Genomic DNA, 21,576 nt, shown 5'->3' on the forward strand with positions numbered 1-21,576 from the left:
TTTGGTAAAACTGAATGTAGTGCACTTTTTGATATATATGCAACAGCACAGCATATATATGCTCACCAAAAGATATCAATAGAAATGTTGATGGAAATACTACTATACGATATGCTTAAATTGTAAACTAACCAAGTACCTACTACATAAATGGGCATTTAAAGGTGGCTAAGTATCTATTAGTATATCTACACAATGAAAGTATATAATAGTATATACCAAACATATATTCACATAATAAAATACTAGTATACAATAGACACAACATGGATTACATTTTATGATCATAATTCCCACCAAAAAAGCCAGTCAATAAAGAATACATTCTCTATAAATCCATTAAATAAAGGACAGAAATAAACAAAACTAAACATGCTACAAGCCAGCAATGTTTTGTTTCTTGACTGCTAATGGTTATATGGCTATTTTCAGTTTGGGGAAATTTATGAAGTGGTACACTTATGATATTTTGACTTTTGTGCATATATTTTACCTTTTAATAAAAAGTTAAAGAAAACATAAAGTTCATTAGTTGTTTATGAAGAGTTTATTTGAGAGGAGCAAGACAATTGGGGAGATTTAGGAGGCTGTAGCATAGGCTAGGAAGTTGGAAGAAATTATAGAAACTTTTCTAATTGTCAGAGCACGGAGCATGAAAATTACTTAACTGAAGAAATATAGTAAAAGCTTTGTGGTTTTTTGTTTGTTTGTTTGTTTTCTGAAACAGAGTCTCTGTCGCCAAGGCTGGAGCTCAGTGGTGCGATCATGACTCGCTGCTGCCTTGACTTCGCAGGCAGAAGTGAACTTCCCACATCAGCCTCCCCATTAGCTGGGATTACAAGCGTGCGCCACCACGCCCAGCGAATTTTTCAATTTTTTGTAGAGACAGGGTTTTACTGTGTTGCCCAGGTTGGTCTCAAACTCCTGAACTCAAGCGATCCACCCACCTCAACCTCCCAACGTGCTGGGATTATAGGTGTAAGCCATCATGCTCAGCCAGTAAGCAGTTTTAAGATCTAGTAAGTGTGCATTTATGGTTATATCCATTCATTTTGTATCGTTTTCTCCAGCTGTATTTAGCTATCCAGGTACTAGCAACAAAAAAGGGTACAATTGATGGTGGAAACAAAGGGTTGTCAAGCAGCTTTAGCGTTTTGGCAAGAAAGTACTCATGTTTATAAACAAAGATTTGATTTCCTAGTAGTGTTATAGTTTCATGAGTAGCTGTGCTTTACTGTTCACTTTCTCCAGGTAGGGTTTTCACCAGATGCATGGTGACTGGTGATTATTTTTTTCCCGATATTTCAAATGGCCCAAACCTTAAATTTATCCTAGACTCTGCTGTTTTTCTCATTTTCCACTTTTACTTCATTATCTTGAATTTCTCCCTATTTGTTCATCTTGGAGAAAAAACTATGATTGTTCAACAACTAATTGTATTTTAAAGCCCAGGATTTTAACACTAGACAGTACTACCTCTTCTTCAAAAACTGAGTTTATGACTTGTATTTTCTGAGCTCAACCTGTGTCATGGTTGTGTTTTGGACTATTTTTAAAAAATAAAAACAGAGTATATAGCTCTTGAGTATTTCAGTGAAAGATTTTTACACTAGATTTCTTCTTTGGGCTTTTAAACTAATGAAATGGAGATAATTTAAGCTATAATATTCATGAAAACATTTCATTCAGAAACTACATGACAGAGAGAAAATATCCTTCTCATATACAAAATAGTCTACATGGCATATTTGAGATGGCATAAATTTCCATATCCTCTGTCCATGTGTAAAAGGCATTCTTATGAAGTTCAGTTATGTTGAAAATGTCCATTAAGCCTTATTTTTTTTTGTTTTTTGTTTTTGAAAATATGTTCTGCCACCATTCTAGGATAGATGTTGTGAGGTTCACTGTAAACTGTGAAATATGCATTTATTAGAAGTGGTGGGAGAGACAAAATGACTACTTTAGACAACATGGTGAACTAATAGCTGCTGATTCCTACTATCTGATTCCAAATATGACCCTGTAGATATCCCAGAAACAACAGAACATTTATTTATCCCAGAAGCTAATACTTAAACTACAAGAAGCTGCTGATTTGCTAGATGATGACTGGGACATAATATAAGTTCAGGAAATGAAAATCCTGGTAGAAAGAATGAGTACCAAAGAGAGCCCTTGCCAGCTCTTCAGATTGTGCCCTGGTTGGATCATTGATTGTGCCAGATCCATTTAGGGGCCAAAAAGCAGTAAAAGCAGTTCAGTGCTGAATGGACTCACTGGGGTAACATCAAGGAGGTGCTACTAATGAGCAAGTTGTAACAGTTCTACTTAATGATGATAGGTTGGCCACTATGAATTCCATTATCATTTACCACATCAGGATGAATATACCCAGGGTAGTTCCTTGAAAAAAGCACCTAGAGTTGAGATACTAACAGATTCCCTGAAATATAATATGTCCTATACAAGAAGCATCTTAGTCTGTTTTGTGTTGCTATAAAAGAATACCTAAGACTGGGTAATTTATAAAGAGGTGACATTTATTTGGCTAATGGCTACACAGGAAGCATGGTGCCAGTAACTGCTTGTGATGACAGCCTCAAGCTACTTCCACTCAACGAAGAAGGTGAGGAGGTGCCAGCTGTGCAGAGATACATGGCAAGAGAGGGAGTAAGACAGAGCAAGAAAGAGGGAGCAAGACATAGCAAGAGAAAGAGGGAGCGAGACACAGCAAGAGAGGGAGCAAGAAGGAGCAAGAAAGAGGGAGCAAGACATAGCAAGAAAGGAGATACCAGGCTCTTTTTAACAACTAGCTCTTTCGGGAACCACTGGAGAGACAGAGCTTACTCACTCCTGTGGGGGGGGCATTAATCTAATCAATATATTCATGAGATCCATTCCTATAACCTGAACACCTTCCACTAGGCCGCACCTCCAACACTGGGGATCAAATTTCAACATGAGATTTGAAACGGACAAACATCCAAACTATAGCAGAAGAGAAGGTGTGATTGGAAGGTTTTAGAACTGTATTTAATATAAAAAATGCTGCACTCTAAAGCCAATTTTATCAAAGTCTCTAAAGAGGCATACAAAGGAGAAGCTAACACCTGGGTTAGCTCATCCCTAATGCCCCAAAAGCATATTATCAGATTCCCCCAAGGGAGAATTAAAGGGAAAAGTCATAAGGAACAAAAAAGGGAAGTTACATACAAATAAAAGTGACATTTCATCAAAAAAAAAAATTGATCATAGACACCTGTGCCAGAACAATATAGTCTTATAAAAAGCAACACCTGACAGAATTCTATAGGGAAATAAATAAATCAAAATACATTTGGAGATTTTAACTTACAGTTTTCAGAAATTGTTAGGCCACATAGAAAGAAAAAGCAAAGCTATAGAATGCTTGAAAAAGTTGATTAATAGCCTCAAAAGGACATACACATCCATTTGTATGGAAATGGATTTCACATAATTTTCAAACACATGTGGAACATACATAAAAATTGGTCATGTTCTGGTCCAGAAAGTCATCCTTAATAAATGTCAAAGAATCAAAACAAAAAAGATATCTAAAAGGCCTGATGACTCAAAATCCAGAAACCATAAAAAAAAAATATTTGCTAAATTTTAGAAATTTCTGCACAGCAAAAACACAAACATAAGCAAAGTCAAAAGAGAAACAGCAAAGTGTGAAAATATTCACCCTTTGGGAGTACAAAATGAAACAAATTCTATGAGTGAAAATTAGTAAAAGCTATAAACTAGAAACATGACAGATGCATTAATGCTTTGACAAGGCAATTCCACGTTCCTATGACCGTATGTATGAAAACAGCATGTCCAGGTTAATTTTTGTAGCATCATTTGTAATAGAAGATTGGAAGCAGCCGAGACTCCACTCGTAGGAGACCGGTGGAAAAATGATAGTACATATCTGTCCGTGGAATATTATGCAGTTGAGAACGTTTTGGAGACTATCCACATACTTATAGGTATGCGTTGTTGAGTGAAGATTTATAGGGAAGAAAAGTTTACAATTTAAGTTTTCACGAAGAATGTGGGGGAAATAATAATGTGTGTATCTTCTTATTGGCTTGTATTTGAATAGACACTGGAAGAGTAAACAAACAAAAATATCTATGAACGAACAGAGGAAGACAACGTTAAGTTATAGAAATCAGATGTTTCGTGCATAATTTAAAATACAGTTTGTACTTTGTAGATGCTAATAAATATTTCTTAAAACAAACGGAAAGTCCAGGGGGTTCCAAGAGAGCCACCTTCGATTCAATGTGAATGGATTCTGTGATGCGATGCTCTCCACAGCAGCGGGATTAACACAGGAAGGCTCTGAGTCCCAGTGTCTGCACTGCCTATTTTTAAGCATCAATGTAGCCATCCTGATATTGTAGATATAAAAAGATGCTGAGACTTGAATTAGGGTCGAGGACAAAAATAGAGGAAAGATGTACAGAGCTAGATCAGCTCCAGGGTAGGGCCAACAGCTACTTATTGAGACACTGACAAGGGTTTGGAGCCTATTTAATGTAGTGTGTTCAAAGATTAGAGGAGAGAGAAATAAGACATTCATATCAGAATTCTGAGAAATTGAATAGAAATTGTGTCAGGCAATTTCTAACAGACCTATGTGCAAATTAGGAGCAGGTGAGGAAGTACTAAAGCCAGCTTTTTCAGTGCATTAATATGGTTTCATTGAGGACGAAACCAATCCAGCCTGGATGGCCGGTTTCCTTAAGTTAAGCAGTACCATGAAGATAAGAGTGTATATGTAAATCACGCCAGCAGGTCCTGCGGGGAAGGGTACATACATCGTTTTCATTCTAATATGGTGTATTAGTCCAACTTTCATTACTATAAAGGAATACCTGAAACTGGGTAATTTATGAAGAAAGATATTTATTTGGCTGACAGTTCTACAGGGTATACAAGAAGCACAGGGCTTGCATCCGCTTCTGGTAAGGGCCCCAGGAAACTTCTACTCATGGCTGATGGTGAAGGGGAAGCAGATACATCACAAAGCACAAGAGGGAGCAAGAGAGCAATAGCATGCTCTTTATTTATTTTTGAGATGGGGTTCTGCTCTATCACCCAAGCTGGAATACAGTGGGATAATCATAGCCCACTGCAGCCTCAAACCTCTGGGCTTGAGTGGTCCTCCTGCTCAACCTCCAGACTATAAACCTGTGTACGACCTCACCAACTAATGTTTGTATGCTTATTTTATTTTTTATAGGTGGGATCTTGCTATGTTGCTCAGGCTGGTAACATACCTCGGCTCAAGAGATCCTCCTACCTCAGCTTCCCAAAGTGCTGGGAATTCTCCATGTCTTATCAAAACATATGATATGGGTAGGTTTTCAAGTGCTTTCACATCCATTATCTCATGTGAAGCTCAGACTAACCCTGTTAAATGGCCGGAACTCTTATTTCTGTTATGATTTCTTAGATGAGAAAACTGATAAACTTAAATGGATAAAACGGCACATAAGTGTTCACTTAACTAGAAGTAGGTTGTGCAAGGATCAAATAGAATACTCCTTCCTGCTCACTGACTGGGTCATTCATTTATTCATTTATCACCCATTATTGAGTGCCTAATAAGTCAGGCACTAGGCATCCAAGTATTATAAGAAGCAATTTCTCCCCTGGTTGGAACAGCTCACCATACTATGAAGGCCTCTTTCTGCTAACGCTGTATCCAAAAGGAATTCTCTTCTCCATGCCTTCTATGACACTGTCAAGAAGAAACATGCAATAAAGGTACAAAATTCATCTCCAAGGGTTTTCAAGGTCTCCATGGGAGGTCAGAGGCCTATTTATTCAGGCTCTAATTATTTAGTTTTATGGTTTTATAGGATTCCCCACCCACCACACCGATACATTTCTTATGATATTAGCAGCACATCAAGGAGAGAATAAATTTTAAAAGGTGGAATACAAATGCATCATTTTTTAATGCATTTTATTATTTTTATAGATTCGGGGGTACAAGTGCAGTTTTCTTACATGGATATATTATATGGTGACAAAGTCTGGGTTTTTAAAGAATTCATTACCCAAACAGTGAACACCGTGTCACTAGCCTTTGAATGAGATGATGAAGAGGCAGCTGGACACTCACAAAGTGAGGTGCTTGGATTATTTCAAGTTATAAATTATTCATCCTAAACCCTACCCCAACTGCACCATGGATAGGAAAATTAAAGCTTTCCCACAGGCATACTGCAATTTGCCTTGTATGTTATATTTTTATTCTTTTATGTTAAAAACTATTTTAAAGGCCTTCCCAAATATATTGAATTATTTTCACTTCAGGAATCATTGTTTGCTTACTCATTTGGTTGCTTTGCTTTAAGCTGATGTAGGCAGTGAATAATACAAAGCAGAGATCCTAAAAATGATAGAGCTGAAGCCAATTTGAGGACTGAGGTCTACTGACATATTTTTGCGTTAAAAATGTGGAAACTGTAATCCCAGCACTTTGGGAGGCCGAGGTGGGCAGATCATGAGGTCAGGAGATCCAGACCATCTTGGCGAACACGGTGAAACCCCATCTCTACTAAAAACACAAAAAAATTAGCCGGGCGTGGCAGCGGACGCCTGTAGTCCCAGCTACTAGGGAGGCTGAGGCAGGAGAATGGCATGAACCCGGGAGGCGGAGCTTGCAATGAGCCGAGATCGCGTCACTGCACTCCAGCCTGGGCGACAGAACGAGACTCCATCTCAAAAAAAAAACAAAGAAAATCGAATTTAGAGACATCCACAGAAGCTATGTGAAAAAATATTTCAGGTAATACTTTTTTTTTTTTTGTCTCTGGCAATTTTCTGGAACCTGCCATCAATATTCCACTAAGAGTGATTTCCATGACAGTCATAAGCGATTACCGTTTTCAGAACCATCGGTTAATTATTGGTTTCTTTAAAAGAAGGCAACTCTTTTGATAACATTGAAAACAAAATGTGGTTCTCTAACATTCTTCTAAACGGAAGTTTGTGCTGGCCAGGGAGAAAACTGCAGCAAGGTGTTTTAGAAGTAACTTGCTCCTATAATTTTGATTATTTGTCAAGCTTCTATCTTTTTTCCAGTCCACTCAGTTTGTGCTGTTCTCAACTCAATGTACTCAAAGACCAAAGGAATAAAGGAAGAATGGAAAGAAAACAGAAGCATCTCTCCTCTTTCACTTTTTTCCCCTCTCAAGTACAATCTTGGTTGAGCAAAACGTCATCACATTTTCATGTAGTGGGCAAACATGACCAAACCCATTACAGTGGGGTGAAGCAAGATAATCCATAAGTATGTCACCCTGATATATTAGGGAAATATCTAGAAGGAAGCTTCAGGTTAGAGAGAGACCTGAAGAAACTATAAAACTAAAGCCTACTTAACAAATTAATCCAAAAGTAACCATATATATGATAGAAATAGATTTCTTCCATTAACCTGATATAATAAAGTCCTGATTCAAGGAAATTGAAATGAAATGTACTGGAATATGAGAGAAATTAAAAATCTCTGATAGTAACCCAGATGGTTTGCATCTCACCAAATGAATTCTGCTTGACTTATATATTTTTCATTTCTGATCTGGGGCAATACAGGTTTGATATGTAAAATATTTTGAATAGACTTAAACATGTGAATATGTTAGGATAAAATATCTGTGCTTTTTCTTTTTCCCCTCTCTTTTTCCTATCCCATTATTTCCATCATCACTCTACTTTTGCTAGTAAATTCTAAAATATAATCTTAGAATAAATGTCATCAGCCTTTAACATGTAGTTAGGGATACATGTTATTAGAATGTTTCTCAAAAATGTTCATTTCAGGCTCAGAAACTGATGTTGGTGTCTTCACCCCTAAGTGATGACAACGGCCTTATTTTTCTTTTGATTCTAACAAAAGTAGATACAAGTTGACAAAATATTAACTATTAGTCCTTTTGACTTCAGGACTCTGGAATATTGTTTCACAGTCACTCTCATGTTTATTGGCTTTATGCTACCTACCAAGATATTTATTATAGGTATTTACTAACTACTTTTCGATCTCTGTAATTCCCAACTTAGCACATTTTAAATTTGGATTTTTTATTTTTAATGAATAGTGACATTTTAATTTTACTCACATGGTTGGAGACTTATTTTCTGTTTATGTAATTCCCCCTTCCCTTCACTCCAACCCTCCATTCCCTTCCTTTTTCTCCTTCATATCCTCATTTCTCTATCTCTTCTCTTCTTTCTCTCCTTGCCAACCTCTGCATCCTTCTATCTTTTTGGTTGTTTCTTTATACAAATATAGATGAGTTTCTACCATATGCCCATCACTACGCTTAGTTTCAGCGATTCGGGAACGATTTCTGCCATTAAGGAGATCAAACTAAGATAGCATTAATAGAAGGCAACAATAAAATATTTACAAGGTACTGTGGGTAAAGCTAGAGGAAGAAAGCGGCAGTTACTTGGAGGGTCAAGGGTAGAATGGAAGCATTGGAAATATTCTGATTGTTAACCTTTTAGGAATCTACCAGAGAAATAAGGAGGACATTTTAAGCACAGGGAAAAATACAGCAAGTTTGAACAGAGATAGGAAAATGCAAAGGGTGTTGGTGGAGGTGAGTAGCCAGTTCTAGCTCATTAATAAGATTTGGCTGTGTCCATATCCAAATCTCACCTTGAAATGTATAATCCCCACGTGTCTAGGGCGGACCCAGGCAGAGAGAATTGAATCATGAGGGTGATTTCCCCCATGCTGTTCTCGCAGTAGTAAGTCTCACGAGATCTGATGGTTTTACAACTGGGCGGTCCCCTGAACAAGCTCTTGCCAGCAGCCGGGTAGGAGCCCGCATTTGCCCTTCCTTTGTCTTTACTGTGATTGTGAGGCTCCTCCAGTCACGTGGATCTGTGAGTCCATTAAACTCTTTCTTTTAAAAATGCCCTAGTCTCCGATATGTTTTTATTAGCAGCATGAGAATGACTAATACACTCATGCAGGAGCAAAAGCAGCACCGTTTGAGGCAGCGGAAGCATTAGGTATCAGGAAAGATTTTAAAGGGCCTTCCATTCCGTGGTAGTCATCATGTATTTTATCTTGCTCCCCTTCAGGTGTTTTCAAAATTGTAAATAGAGTGAACTGTTTTGCTTTAAAAATTTTTCTAATGTAAGTTGATTAGAGATTTTCTAAGGAAATATATAAACAAATAAGCGAAAACTTTATTTATGATCCCTTCCCAAATAATTTTATAACCAAATAGCCTGACACTGTCTTCTCAGGAGCATCTCCTGCTCGGGAAGTGCTGAACCCATTATTTGCTTCAAACTTTACCAGTGAGGCTTTGTGTGGCCAGCACTGCTTAAAGAGGAGATGCAAGGTGTATGCAGATTCACTCACAGCTGTTCGTGAGCTTCTGTCAGTGAGTTTCAGGAAGCTCAAGTTCTGGCCGGGCGCGGTGGCTCAAGCCTGTAATCCCAGCACTTTGGGAGGCCGTAGACGGGCGGATCACGAGGTCAGGAGATCGAGACCATCCTGGCTAACACGGTGAAACCCCGTCTCTACTAAAAAATACAAAAAACTAGCCGGGCGAGGTGGCGGGCGCCTGTAGTCCCAGCTACTCGGGAGGCTGAGGCAGGAGAATGGCGTGAACCCCGGAGGCAGAGCTTGCAGTGAGCTGAGATCCAGCCACTGCACTCCAGCCTGGGCGACAGAGCGAGACTCCGTCTCAAAAAAAAAAAAAAAAAAAGGAAGCTCAAGTTCATTCCCTTCAGGGTATATTTTGAGTGCATCCAAGCTGTACTATAGCAATCTGAAATGCTGGGGGGAAAAGGACCCCAAATAATATCAGAATAAAGGCATTTCTTCAGTGCATTGTTCCTTTCACCCCAATTGCCTAATGGCAGCATACTATTTCTTGAGAAAGATTTCAGTCATTTGTTGTGATTAGAATCCATTTTCAGGTAGATGTGGGGGCAGCACAAAATATTTGCTACTGAGTTTTAATCAGTGCCATGGAAAAATTGTGGAACATCTCATATAAAATTGCAGTGATCTTCCTTGATAGCTTCAGCAGAAAAAGTGGAAAATTGAAGAACATTTTTTTTAAAAAGAAAGCAGTTAAAATGGTTTCCAGTTACTGACAACCTCTCTCTCAAACCCTGCTATTTTATCATTTATTTAATGCAATCTATGATTTAGCTACAGTCTTAAATTTCACTTTCAGTTTTCTTTCTTACCTTAAGACTGTCTGGCTTTCTCCATCTGGCATCCCAGGAGCAAGCATTTATTCATTCCTGATTACCAAACACCTGGGCAGTTGCATATTTAGGTCTACAGCTCTAAGTGGTGATGAATGCTTATTAAAGACTACAATTTTATGCACGCATTTTGTGATCATTCTTTAATTAAATCGCAAACATTTCAAACTTTCTGTTGCAGACATTTGAAACTCCTTTTCTTTTTAAAAAGTTATTTATTTTTAATTGATAAAAATTTATATATTTATTGCATTAAACATGTTTGTAAATATGTATACATTATGAAATGGCTGCATCAAGCTAAATATGTATACCTTATGAAATGGCTAAATCAAGAGTATATGAGGTAATGTACCATTACCTCATATACTCATTTTTGTGGTGAAAACACTTAAAATCTATTCTCCTAGCAATTCACAAGAATACAGTGTATTGCTATTAACTATGATATACAATAACTCTCTTGAACTTTTTCTTCTGCTTTCGTATCCTCTGACCAACATCAGTGCAACCCACCCTCCCACACCCACTTCTGGTAAACACCATTCTACTCTATACTTCTGTGAGTTCAACTTTTGAAAAATTCTACATAAAAATGAGATCATGTCTTCCTTTTCAAGCTCAAAGCTAATGCTTTTAAATGATAATAAAATGGATAACCTCTAGTCATACTGAAACTGCCTTTTTAATTAAACAAGGATGTTTGAGTTTTTAATAATCAACAAGTTATTGGTTTCAAAATCATATACAAAAAGTACAGAAAAATGTGCATTATTATTTAATAGAAATACATTTTAAAATAATACAATAGTATCAAGGCACCGATTTAAGTCATAAAACTCCTTTCTCCTCTGATTTTGGAGTTGTGATGGTTTGTTCCATTTATTCACCACTTAATCAAAAGTGACCTTGTATTATTACTTCCTATTTTCTTGTGCAATTATTTGTGTTTCTGGTTTTCTTACCGTAAGTAAACTAAACTCCCAGAAGGCATGAAGTGTACACCATTCTTTTCTAGTATCTAAAACCCCATCTCCAGAATCATACCTGCTGCCTGGGATATTCTGTATTAAAAAATATTCCCTTGGAATTAAATATTTTGATGAGAAACTTGCTTCCACTTCTTTAATATGCTTAAGATACAAATCAGGAAAGTTGATTTGCCTAACATTTCTTATAATCTTATTTGTTCATTTTATTTTTTTTCTTTCTCTTAAAGTTCTCTTTACCACTTGCTGCTCGCTTTTCTTCCCTCATTATTACAAATTGTCACTTATCTTTACTCACATGTGTGGATCCCCAGAGTTCTTAAATTCAGACTGTTGTCACCTTGTAAACTTTCCAACTTTGTGTGGTACAGAAGGCGCCAAAGTACTTTCTCCAACAATGGAGAAGTAGGTTTGGAGATAAACTATATTTTCAAATACATAAAATGTGACGACCTGGCCCAGAGAGATGTCTGCAGCATGTATTTTAAATAGTCACTGTAATGCAATGTGAGGAGGTAGGCAGAGACACCGATAAATGAGAGAAGATAGGAATGCTAGCATCAAAAATGGAGCAGAAGAACCTAGAACGAAACAGGAGTCAGAAAAGAAAACAATTCCGGCAAGAAATGTGAAAGAGTTTAACAATTAACTTTTATAGGAAAGGAGTAAGGTTAGAAAAACAAAATTACAGGAAATATAAAAGTGAGCTGTGATCATAGAAAAGGTAGAGAACACTAAAAATGTTCTTTGTAAAAGAACTCACCATAGTAAGAAAATCACCTTCTTAGCCCTAGAACTGAAAAACTACAACTTATAAGTTAAAAATAAAACCTTATAAATCAGTCGAAGATACTAGAGAAATAAGAAAAGCATACTTACACTCTAGAAAATAGACAGGTTAAAAAGTATTTATATTGAAAAGGAGCTGAAGTAACTCCTGACATAAAATTTGTTTAAAAGACAAGATAATTTAAAATAATGGCAAGATTTTTCAATTATATGTTTAAAGAAAACACATTTTCCAATATGAGAAGGAGAAAGGTCATTCAATACCATTGAAACCCATCAGATGAGCAACTCTTTCAACAGCCACTTTGGAGAAAAAGGTCTTATTCTCAAACTTCATACAATTTGCAGAATGTGGTTCAGTGCTCTGGAATTTATTCCCAGCTAAAATAATAGCACACGTACATGAAAGGAAAATGAAGTTTTTCAAGATTAAAATAGACTTTAGGGAAGTAATAGGCTTTGCAAGTTTAAGAAACTGTCAGCAAAATAAAGACACTCAATTCCTAGGCACTAATATATACTCACATAAATTGACATTGTGTGAAAAATTGATTTCCAGAAATAATTCACATGCATGTTTCCCAGTTTAATTGTGAAACATATATCGAGTCCATCCTATGCAAAAACCAATGTGCTAAGTAGACAAAGAGCTTTATAAGTTAGTGAGGCTGCCTATAAATCAAATATTGGATGCCACTATTTTTTTTTTTTTTTTTTTTTTTTTTTTGGCAACTGGAGAACCAGCCACTATTGTCACTAGTTGACTTAGATATCAAGAGACCGGGGCAATGTGATGCTTTAAAAAGATTTCATTGAAGCTGTGACTGACATTTAATGTTCTTCCCAAGTAATGGAGAAGTATTGTTTCCTTGTACTTAGATATATTCACATAGAACCTGGTTAGTCCTGAACTGTCAGGAGTGAGGACAAGATAGAATCTTTGATACATTGTTCATCTCAAGGAATTCTTTGGCCAAAACAAATCTCTTATTATCATTATAGGATGGTACGTGTGTGTGGGATGACTATGTTATGCTTGACTTTTTTTTCTTTCATCAAATTTATAGAGAGTACTAATGGGTTCAATCAATGTAGTACAGGACACCCAATTTCCTCCCCGCTTTCCTAGTTTATACCTACTTATATCCTCTTTTATTAATACAGTTTTTTTGTACCATTATGAGTCCAAACTAACATTTCTTTTAATAGTCAATTTGCATAGGTTCATAGGAACCCCAAGTTCCACATGCAGTATTAATGAGGGATATGCCTACACATTTTTCTCATTAAAAAGCCATGCCTGACCCCACTTTTTGCTTTTGGCCGAAGCTTGAGATATGAGGCTAAGTCTCCTGATAACCAGAACTGTTAGGAGCATCTTCATCTAAGGTAGGGGTTTGGAGTCAAACACTTTGGTGCTATGTGGAAAATGATTTGAGTATAAATGAATCAGTCAAGAATTCTGTCCAGTACTCCTTTTAAATCAATATGGAAAACAATGGAAAGGAAAAGGTCTTCCTTACTATGAACTCTGGAAAGGTGATCAAGATTCTTTTAGGCTGTTTTCTCATAGTTTTGAATGTTTATAGACTCACAAGATGTACCTCCGTATCCATTGTTGTCAGTAACCCAGGGCTTTTCTTATCAAAGATGAACTAGCTGACATCATTGTGAATGCTATTACAAAAGTCAGATAAAAATATCAACAAGAGCTGAAATATCTTTAAAAACAATGGTTGCAAACAAAAAGATGATTAAAGTTATCTCAGCAAGAGCGAGGGTGGAAATTAGTAAATTAATTAATGAGAGCTCAGGCCAAAAGATATAGTTTTGAAATTATACTTATGCTTTCGAGTATTTCAACATATGGGAAGAATCTTTTGATGGTACTCCTTTTTATAATTGGATAAATTTGTATTCAGTTCTGCACTGCAAAGAAATGAAAAGGACTATGATTTTGTAGCATCTAAATTTTACAAAACATTTAAAAGTACCATAAATAGGAACAAATTATCCTAGTCTTACAAAAATGTTTATAGAATAAAGGTACTCTGAAAGGAGGCAAAAACAGTATTTTTGTAAACATCTTAGCTGAAGTATTTATGCATTTTAATACAGAAAATAGAATTGAAAATATATTCTATCTAGCAGATTTTACACCTGCAGAGAGAATAATTTCTCAATTAAAATATAATCTATAGAATAGAGTCAATTGAAAGCACTAATAATTTTAAAGTTTTTTAACCATAAATTGCATCTTGGAAGAAAATTGCAAACATGGCAGCTTCAAATAGCTATTCTTTCTATAGTGTCTATTAAGCAGGAGTGGTTCCTTCTCTCCACCCTGGAGCACAGCTCTCTTAGCCATTTGGAAGTACTTCCTTTTTCATTCTACCAACCAGAGTCAGCAATATTTACATTAGCCTACACTTGGGCAGTTCTCCAGTAGTCATTCCGGCAGAAACCAGTCCACTCAGCTTTCTTACTGAGGCTTGTGAGCACCTGGGAAGCAATTTAAAGAATTTATCACGTGTCCACCCATGAGACAGAGTCTGTAGAGAAGACCTCTTCTTTGCCATGCTTTATACTTCCACAGTTTTACAAAGCATAGTCTAGACTTTGTACTGTATTAAAAAAAAAAAAAAAAGAAAGAAAGAAAACATCTAATTCTGGAACTCAAAAAAAAAAAAATCCTTCTTGAATCACCTATTAAATTTTCTGTCAAATAGATAATTTTGTGCTAACATTTTCCTAAAAGTTCTAAAGCAAAGGTAGAGACCTTCTACAAAGATATTATTCTTTCTCCTTTATCCTCTCACAAATTTTGACCTAGAGAAGAAATAAGTAACAGAAGAGGGTGGAAGAAGAGGGTAGAGGAAGAGGGTGGAGGAAGAGGGTGGAGGAAGAGGGTGGAGGAAGAGGGAAAGGAAGGCTTTTCAATTGCTCTTGGTTACCAAAAGATGAGCCCCTTTTTGGATTGCAGGCTGGAGCCAACCGTTTTCTGATTTGGGGGTAGATGAATGTTATCATGAGGTCTACTCAGGAAATATTGAGATGAAAGTGATCTGAGAGGCTGCTTTATCTTGGATGGCCTGATTAAAGTTCTGTCCACTTATTAAAAGTAGCTATAGCAAAGGAAATGACTGGTAGACACCTGGCCTATCAGTCCCAGTTATCAAAACATCCTTGCTTCCAAATCTCTTAGAGGAATATTCCTACTTATCATCTCAGTACTATGAGCCCCACACCATGACAAATGTTTCTAACATCGTGTTAAATATAAATTTGTCTCCTGTCACTGCTTTTGTCCTGATCTTATCTGTTACTGTTTTATTTTATTCCTTTCTTTATCATCACCATAGACATTTTACAGAGAGGAAATTATTCTATATAAGTATATGGATTTATGTATGTTTAACTTTTTACTTTATAATTTTCATTTGCAAAACTCTACACAGATACTTCAAGACTTATAATGAGGTTATGTCCCAATAAACCCATCACACACTGAAAATATCATAAATTGAAAATGCATTTAATACACCTCAACTATCAAACATCATAGCTTAGCCTAGCCTACCTTAAACGTGCTAAGAACACTTACATTAGCCTACACTTGGGCAGAATCATCTCACACAAAGGGTATTTCATAATAAAGTATCAAATATCTCGTGTAATTTACTGAATACTGTATATTATGTCAAAATTGTGACAATTTAGTACCATTGTAAAGTCAAAAAATTAAGTCAAACCATCCTAAGTCAGGATTGCCTGTACTCAAGAGTTTTATAGAACTTCTTAACTAGAGGGGAATGCATTATGAATGGAATGCATAGAAAAAGGAGGTGGAGGAATATTTGGGAGTAAAATTCTTAGAGAGCATGAGGGTCTCCTCTCATTTGGACAAATGTAGTAAGAGAAAGGTCCTTGGAAAGAGATAGATGGAAAAAACAGAATATATGCAAGCCAAGGTAAGAAAATGGCATTTCAATCATAGTTTAAGACAGCAGAATAGTGACAGAGAAGGACTGTGATTCTACTCAGGGAAGAAGACAGCCTGGGAGTGGGGACCTCTCTAGGCATCAGAATCATGTCAACAGGAATAGGAGAAGAACAACTGAGAGACATAGTTAATGGGATTTCTTCTTTATTTTTGATCTAGATAACTTAAAGTTGATTTTAACTGATTACTAATGTGGGAACATCATCATAAAAATCAACAGAAACATTAATAAGCTAATTTCTACAACTTTGTAATATCTTCATCCTAATCTAGTTCTGAGGGGGCACCAGTCATTAGAACCTTGTTTCACCATAAACGGGGATGAGACAATATGTCAAAACCAGTCAAGTAGTAAGCTAATCAATAGGAAGATAAAGGTGGATCAAAGACCTAGACAAGAAGTTAAGATAAAATACAGTAGGCAACCACAACAACTGAGACTAGGTCAGCTTCCTACCATGACCAGTCCTCAACAGGCTGTAGGTAATGAAATCCTGAACTCAGTGAGGTGTCTCTATAAAAATCAATCCTCTCAATTCGTAGATATGGATATAACTCATGTCATGAACTGGGTCAGTGAAGCAATTATGCTTTTCTGATGCCAATGCTTTCCCTGAAACTACAGCATCAAGGAAAATTCTCCACAAGTAAGGCAGCTTGTAGTACCTGGATTCAGAGAGAAAGGAATTATGAGATGTATTAGAGGTAAGTTCAACACAAGCTCTACATAATATTGTACTTATCTTTAAGTGTGTGGATATAAGAAAACTACTTTTTTTAATAGCAGTGGAGGCTGGGCACGGTGGCTCATGCTTGTAACCCCAGCACTTTGGGAGGCCAAGGAGGGTGGATCACCTGAGGTCAGAAGTTTGAGACCCCAGCCTGGCCAACACGGCACCCTGTCTCTACTTTCAATACAAAAATTAGCCGGCATGGTGGTGGGCACCTGTAATCTCAGCTACTCAGGAGGCTGAGGCAGGAGAATCACTTGAACCCGGGAGGTGGAGGTTGCAGTGAGTTGAGATCATGCCACTGCACTCTAGCCTCAGCAACAAGAGCAAAACTCCATTCAAAACAAAGCAAGAACAACAATAACAAAAATAGCAGTGGGATATAAGAAAACTTCATTTTTCATAATAGCAGTGTTAAATGGTATAACATTTGTACAAAGCAGTGTAGTATTACACAGCATTTCTTGAACTGTGTTCGTTTTAGTTTTTCTGTATTCTATATGACTTATACCCTTAGCTTTAATCTTTTTATTTATTAAATAGGGATTATAGCATGGGCTTTTACCCAATTGTGGGATCGAATGTCTCAGTTGTAATGTTTGAAAGGGTCTATTAATTTATATTTGTCATTTAAATTAATAAAATATAATTATGATTTCTCCCAAATATGAGAAAAAACAACATTCCTGAAACAAACAGAAGAACCTGTTAGATTAGAAAGGGGAAAGATTTCCCCCAAAGTTTATACTGTATAGTCATCTGTCTTCCCCTCTGTCTACCAATATATCTTTTTACAAAGTATAAACTAATACATTTCTCAAATTTATAATATATGTGCTGTCTAAAGAGGTGATTCTTTAAAACTTTTTTTATTTGTTATTTTTGGCATTTATGTTTCAAATTTATTGACTTGCTATTACCTAGAATTTTGACTTTGGCTTCTTAATAGCATGCAACATATTTTCAGAATTTAGCAATCAGACAGAACAGGATTGTTTTTTTTCTTTCTTTCTGGTAGTTTTACATGTGAGAAAATTATCCTGAACTTTCCTGTTTGGTCCCTAAACCTAATGACATTTGTGTGGCAGAGAGGTTTGACACAGAATGCAGAGGGAGGAGGCAATGTGACCTTGGAGGAAGAGATTGCAGTGAGGTAGCTACAAGTCAAGAGGCTGCCTGAAGCTGGAAGAGGAAGAAATTTGCACAAATTTAGTGGTTTAACACAACAGAAATACAGTCAGAAGTCTGACGTGGATATTAACAGGCAAAAATCAAGATCTCAGCAGTTTGCTTTTCTTTTCTGCTTTTTTTTTTGTTGTTTTTGGAGGCTCTAGAGGAAAATCCATTTTCTTACCTTTTCCAGCTTCTAGAGATGCTCCTGCATTCCTTGGTCCACGGTTTTCTTCGTCCATCTTCAGAGCCAGCAATAGTGGAGAAGGTCCTCCTCACATTTCTTCACCTCCTTTTCTGCCTCCCTCATCTAGTTTTAAGGTGTTACACTGAGCTCACAAGGATGGTTTTTCTATTTTAAAGTCAGCTGATAAGCATCTTAATTATATCTGTAACTTTAATCTTCCTTTGCCATACAGCAAAATATAATACTCATGGTTTCGGGGAATAAGGACGTGGGCATCTTTGACCATCTTTACTTCTATAATTCTACCTGTAAACTTAATTTTCTTTGTCATATAACATAACATATTTATGGATTCAGGGAAGAAGGAAGTAAGTACCTTTGACCATACTTACTCCTGTATAAACATTCCAAAATTCCTCTAAATTATCTTTAGATTCTTAATCACTGAAGCAGGTGCCAACACTTCCTTCAGGCAGTCTCTCCTACTCCCTTGTTTCGATGGGTAGGTATTCATCTTGCGTCCTCCTATGACAATCTTCAGTGCCCTTAACCCTTACACATATTGTATTGAATTTAAGCCACCCCTCTGTACTTTTCTATTACCTGCAAAATACTTCCTTCCAAAATTCTTAACTGTTAAACTCCTTGAAAGCTGTTCTAGTATGCTTCCACCATTTGCCTATTTTCACTTCAATAACTTCACTACCTCAAATAAATATTTCTCTCTTTCTAGTTTTCCATGACATTTAGCTATTGTGTAACTATAAATACAGATATATTAGTTTAGTATTCTTGATGTCTGAGTTCATGCACACCTATTTCTCTGGACCCTGACTTGCCTGTTAATTTTTAAGCTTCTTCAGGAATAGTGAAATTCTCAGTTGTTACTCCTTAGTAGTTTATCATACGTACTCACTACTTGTTAGCACCAAATGCAGGGTGACCACAGCCATGTTCTTCCAAAATACAACACTGAGATTGATGTGGGATAAACATTCCCATCCAAAAAGGGAGAAAGAAGAACAAAAGAAGGGATGCTGGGCCCCAAGCAAGCCCCAAACCTGGCAGGGCAAACTCTACGAGATATTAAGTCTTGTTAATAATCTTCTTTGGCTTGATGAGCTGACTTCTGTCCCACTAGGGTGACAACATCGACCCCATGACTCAGCAAGGCCCTGCCCAAATCACTGCTCCTTGGGGTTGAGATGCTGCCCCAAAGGCTCTGCTGTGCATCCCCCAGTCCGCAACTCCAGATGGCCTATTCCCACGACTTCTGTTGGAGGCCATCTGCCATGTTGAAACCTAGACAGTGGTCCAGATAGTCTCCAAATCGCCTTTGGGGTTCTCCTTCCCCTTTCCTGAAGGACAGCACACTTTCACAGTCTTTCTTCATTCTGTCTCACTTTGTGTTTCTGTTAGTCCCAGTTGTCAGGGTATCTGCTGGTATGAGCCCATCTCTAGTCCTGGCTTCTGTTGAGATGGGTGGTTGAATCTGTGGTTCTCATCCACCCTAATCTCTTTATCTAATGGCAGGTGTGTCACACCCTTTGTGTTCTCTTTCCAATGCACTTTTCACATTTCTTCTAATGTGGACAGGCTGAGAATTTGCCAGATCTTTAGTTCTGATTCATTTTGCTTAACAATTCCATTTTCAACTCATTTTTTTTTCTTCTCTTCTCATATTTTACCATAAGCAGTCAGGAAGAACCAAGCTGCTCCTCCAACACTTTGTTTAGAATTTTCTTCAGCTGAACATCCAGCTTCCATCCTCTCAAGGTTGATTTGTCATAAAACATGAGAACACAAGCACAATTCACCCAGGCTCTTTGCCGCTTTGTGATCAGGATCTCCTTTTCTCCATTGCCCAATAACATGTTCCTTATTGCTGTCTAAGACTGCATCAGAGTCACTATTCATATTCATATTTCTACCCACATTCTATAGCTGATTCTTTGTGTATTCTCTTAGAATTTTCAGGTCTCCCCTTTTCTTTCTGAGCCCTCACCAGAATCACCTTCATAAGTCACTTAATGATAATAGCAGCCTTTTCCAGCATGCAGCTCAAAACCCTCCCAGCCTCTCTACTCATTACCTAGTAACAAAGCTGCTTCCACATTGTTAGGTATTTGTTGCACTAGCACTCCACTTCTCAGTACCAATTTCTGTTTTAGTCAGTGGGGGCCGCTATAACTGAGTACCATAGACTGGGTGGCTGGAACAATATTTACTTCTCACAATTCTGAAGGCTGGAACTGGGTTCCAGATTAGGTTGCCACAATGGCCAATTCTTGGCGAAGTCCCTCTTCTTGGTTTACCTATGGTCATGTTTTTGTTGTATCCTCACATGGTCAAGAGACAAATCATCTATCTTGTGTTTCTTCTTAGAAGAGCACTAACCCCATTCATGAGGGCTCCACACTCTAATTGTCTCTCAAAGGCTCCCCCTCCCACCTCCTAATGCCATTACACTGGGAATTAGGATTTCAGCTATGATTTGGCTTCTTCGTTGATACCTTTCAGGCTGAAAATGGAGGAAGAATGAGAGAGGAAGAGAAAGATTCAGAAGGAAATGTTATGGGTGATGCCTGTGAGTAGTTTATATTATTTCTTCCCACATTTCTTTAGTTAGAACTCAGCAGTGTGGTCAGACCTATCTGTACCTGCATTACTAAGAAGAAGGCAAGCAGTTTTGGTGGTAGCTTTTTTTTTTCTTGCCACAAAAGGAAAGATAAGAGATCCGATCTGAGTTTCACAGTTGAGTTCTAAATAATGCATCAAATGCTAACAGAGGTAGGAGTTTGCAAGAGAGTAGTTCTGAAGATCTAAGTTTTATAGATCAAGGGAGGTGACATGTCACTAAGAAAATTTCTTTCTCCATCCTCCTCTTATACATCTTATGACAGCCAACATACAGATATCAAGTAGCTGGGACAGGGGAAGAGGATGAAAAGATTAAAAATATGACTGGAAAAAGGCATTGGAAGGTTTCCTGACAACATTCTTTCTACTTTGCTATGTATTCACCTTTCTATAGGGAAGGTGTGAGGAATCCTAAACGATTGTGAATGTCCATATAATAAATGTTAATGTTTTCTAAATGGAAAAAAGACTCAGATGTAAGATTCCCCACTGATAAATGGTACCATGAACACTCAGAATAATTCGGGCATTAAACATGTTTTGCTTGCATTAGTATTTTTAACTTTCACAGTAGCCTTATAAAGCAGTTCTAATTAGATCAGTTTCACAAAAATAAAAATTGAGCTACAGAGTTTAAGTGGCTTATATAATATCACACAGCAGAAATTAGTGGAGCTAGAGTTAAGTCCCACGTTAGTTTTACTACAAAGCATTGTACTTCTTTGGTGATATTGGGAATATACAGCAATATAATCAATAATATGGATGTATACTTTATTTGGAAAAGAA

At 37.1% G+C, this 21,576-nt stretch overlaps 1 long non-coding RNA gene across 1 annotated transcript in view; it reads right to left on the bottom strand.

Moving 5' to 3' along the window:
* Positions 1-21,576, bottom strand: part of LOC117092431 — a 62,802-nt gene extending 41,226 nt beyond the window's left edge. Inside the window, exon 1 of the long non-coding RNA XR_004440811.1 lies at positions 18,145-21,576. This is a non-coding gene — a long non-coding RNA (uncharacterized LOC117092431). The remainder of the gene's footprint in view (positions 1-18,144) is intronic.

Source organism: Trachypithecus francoisi, unplaced genomic scaffold, assembly GCF_009764315.1.
Source record: "Trachypithecus francoisi isolate TF-2019V2 unplaced genomic scaffold, Tfra_2.0 Contig01440, whole genome shotgun sequence".
Taxonomy (NCBI): Eukaryota; Metazoa; Chordata; class Mammalia; order Primates; family Cercopithecidae; genus Trachypithecus; species Trachypithecus francoisi.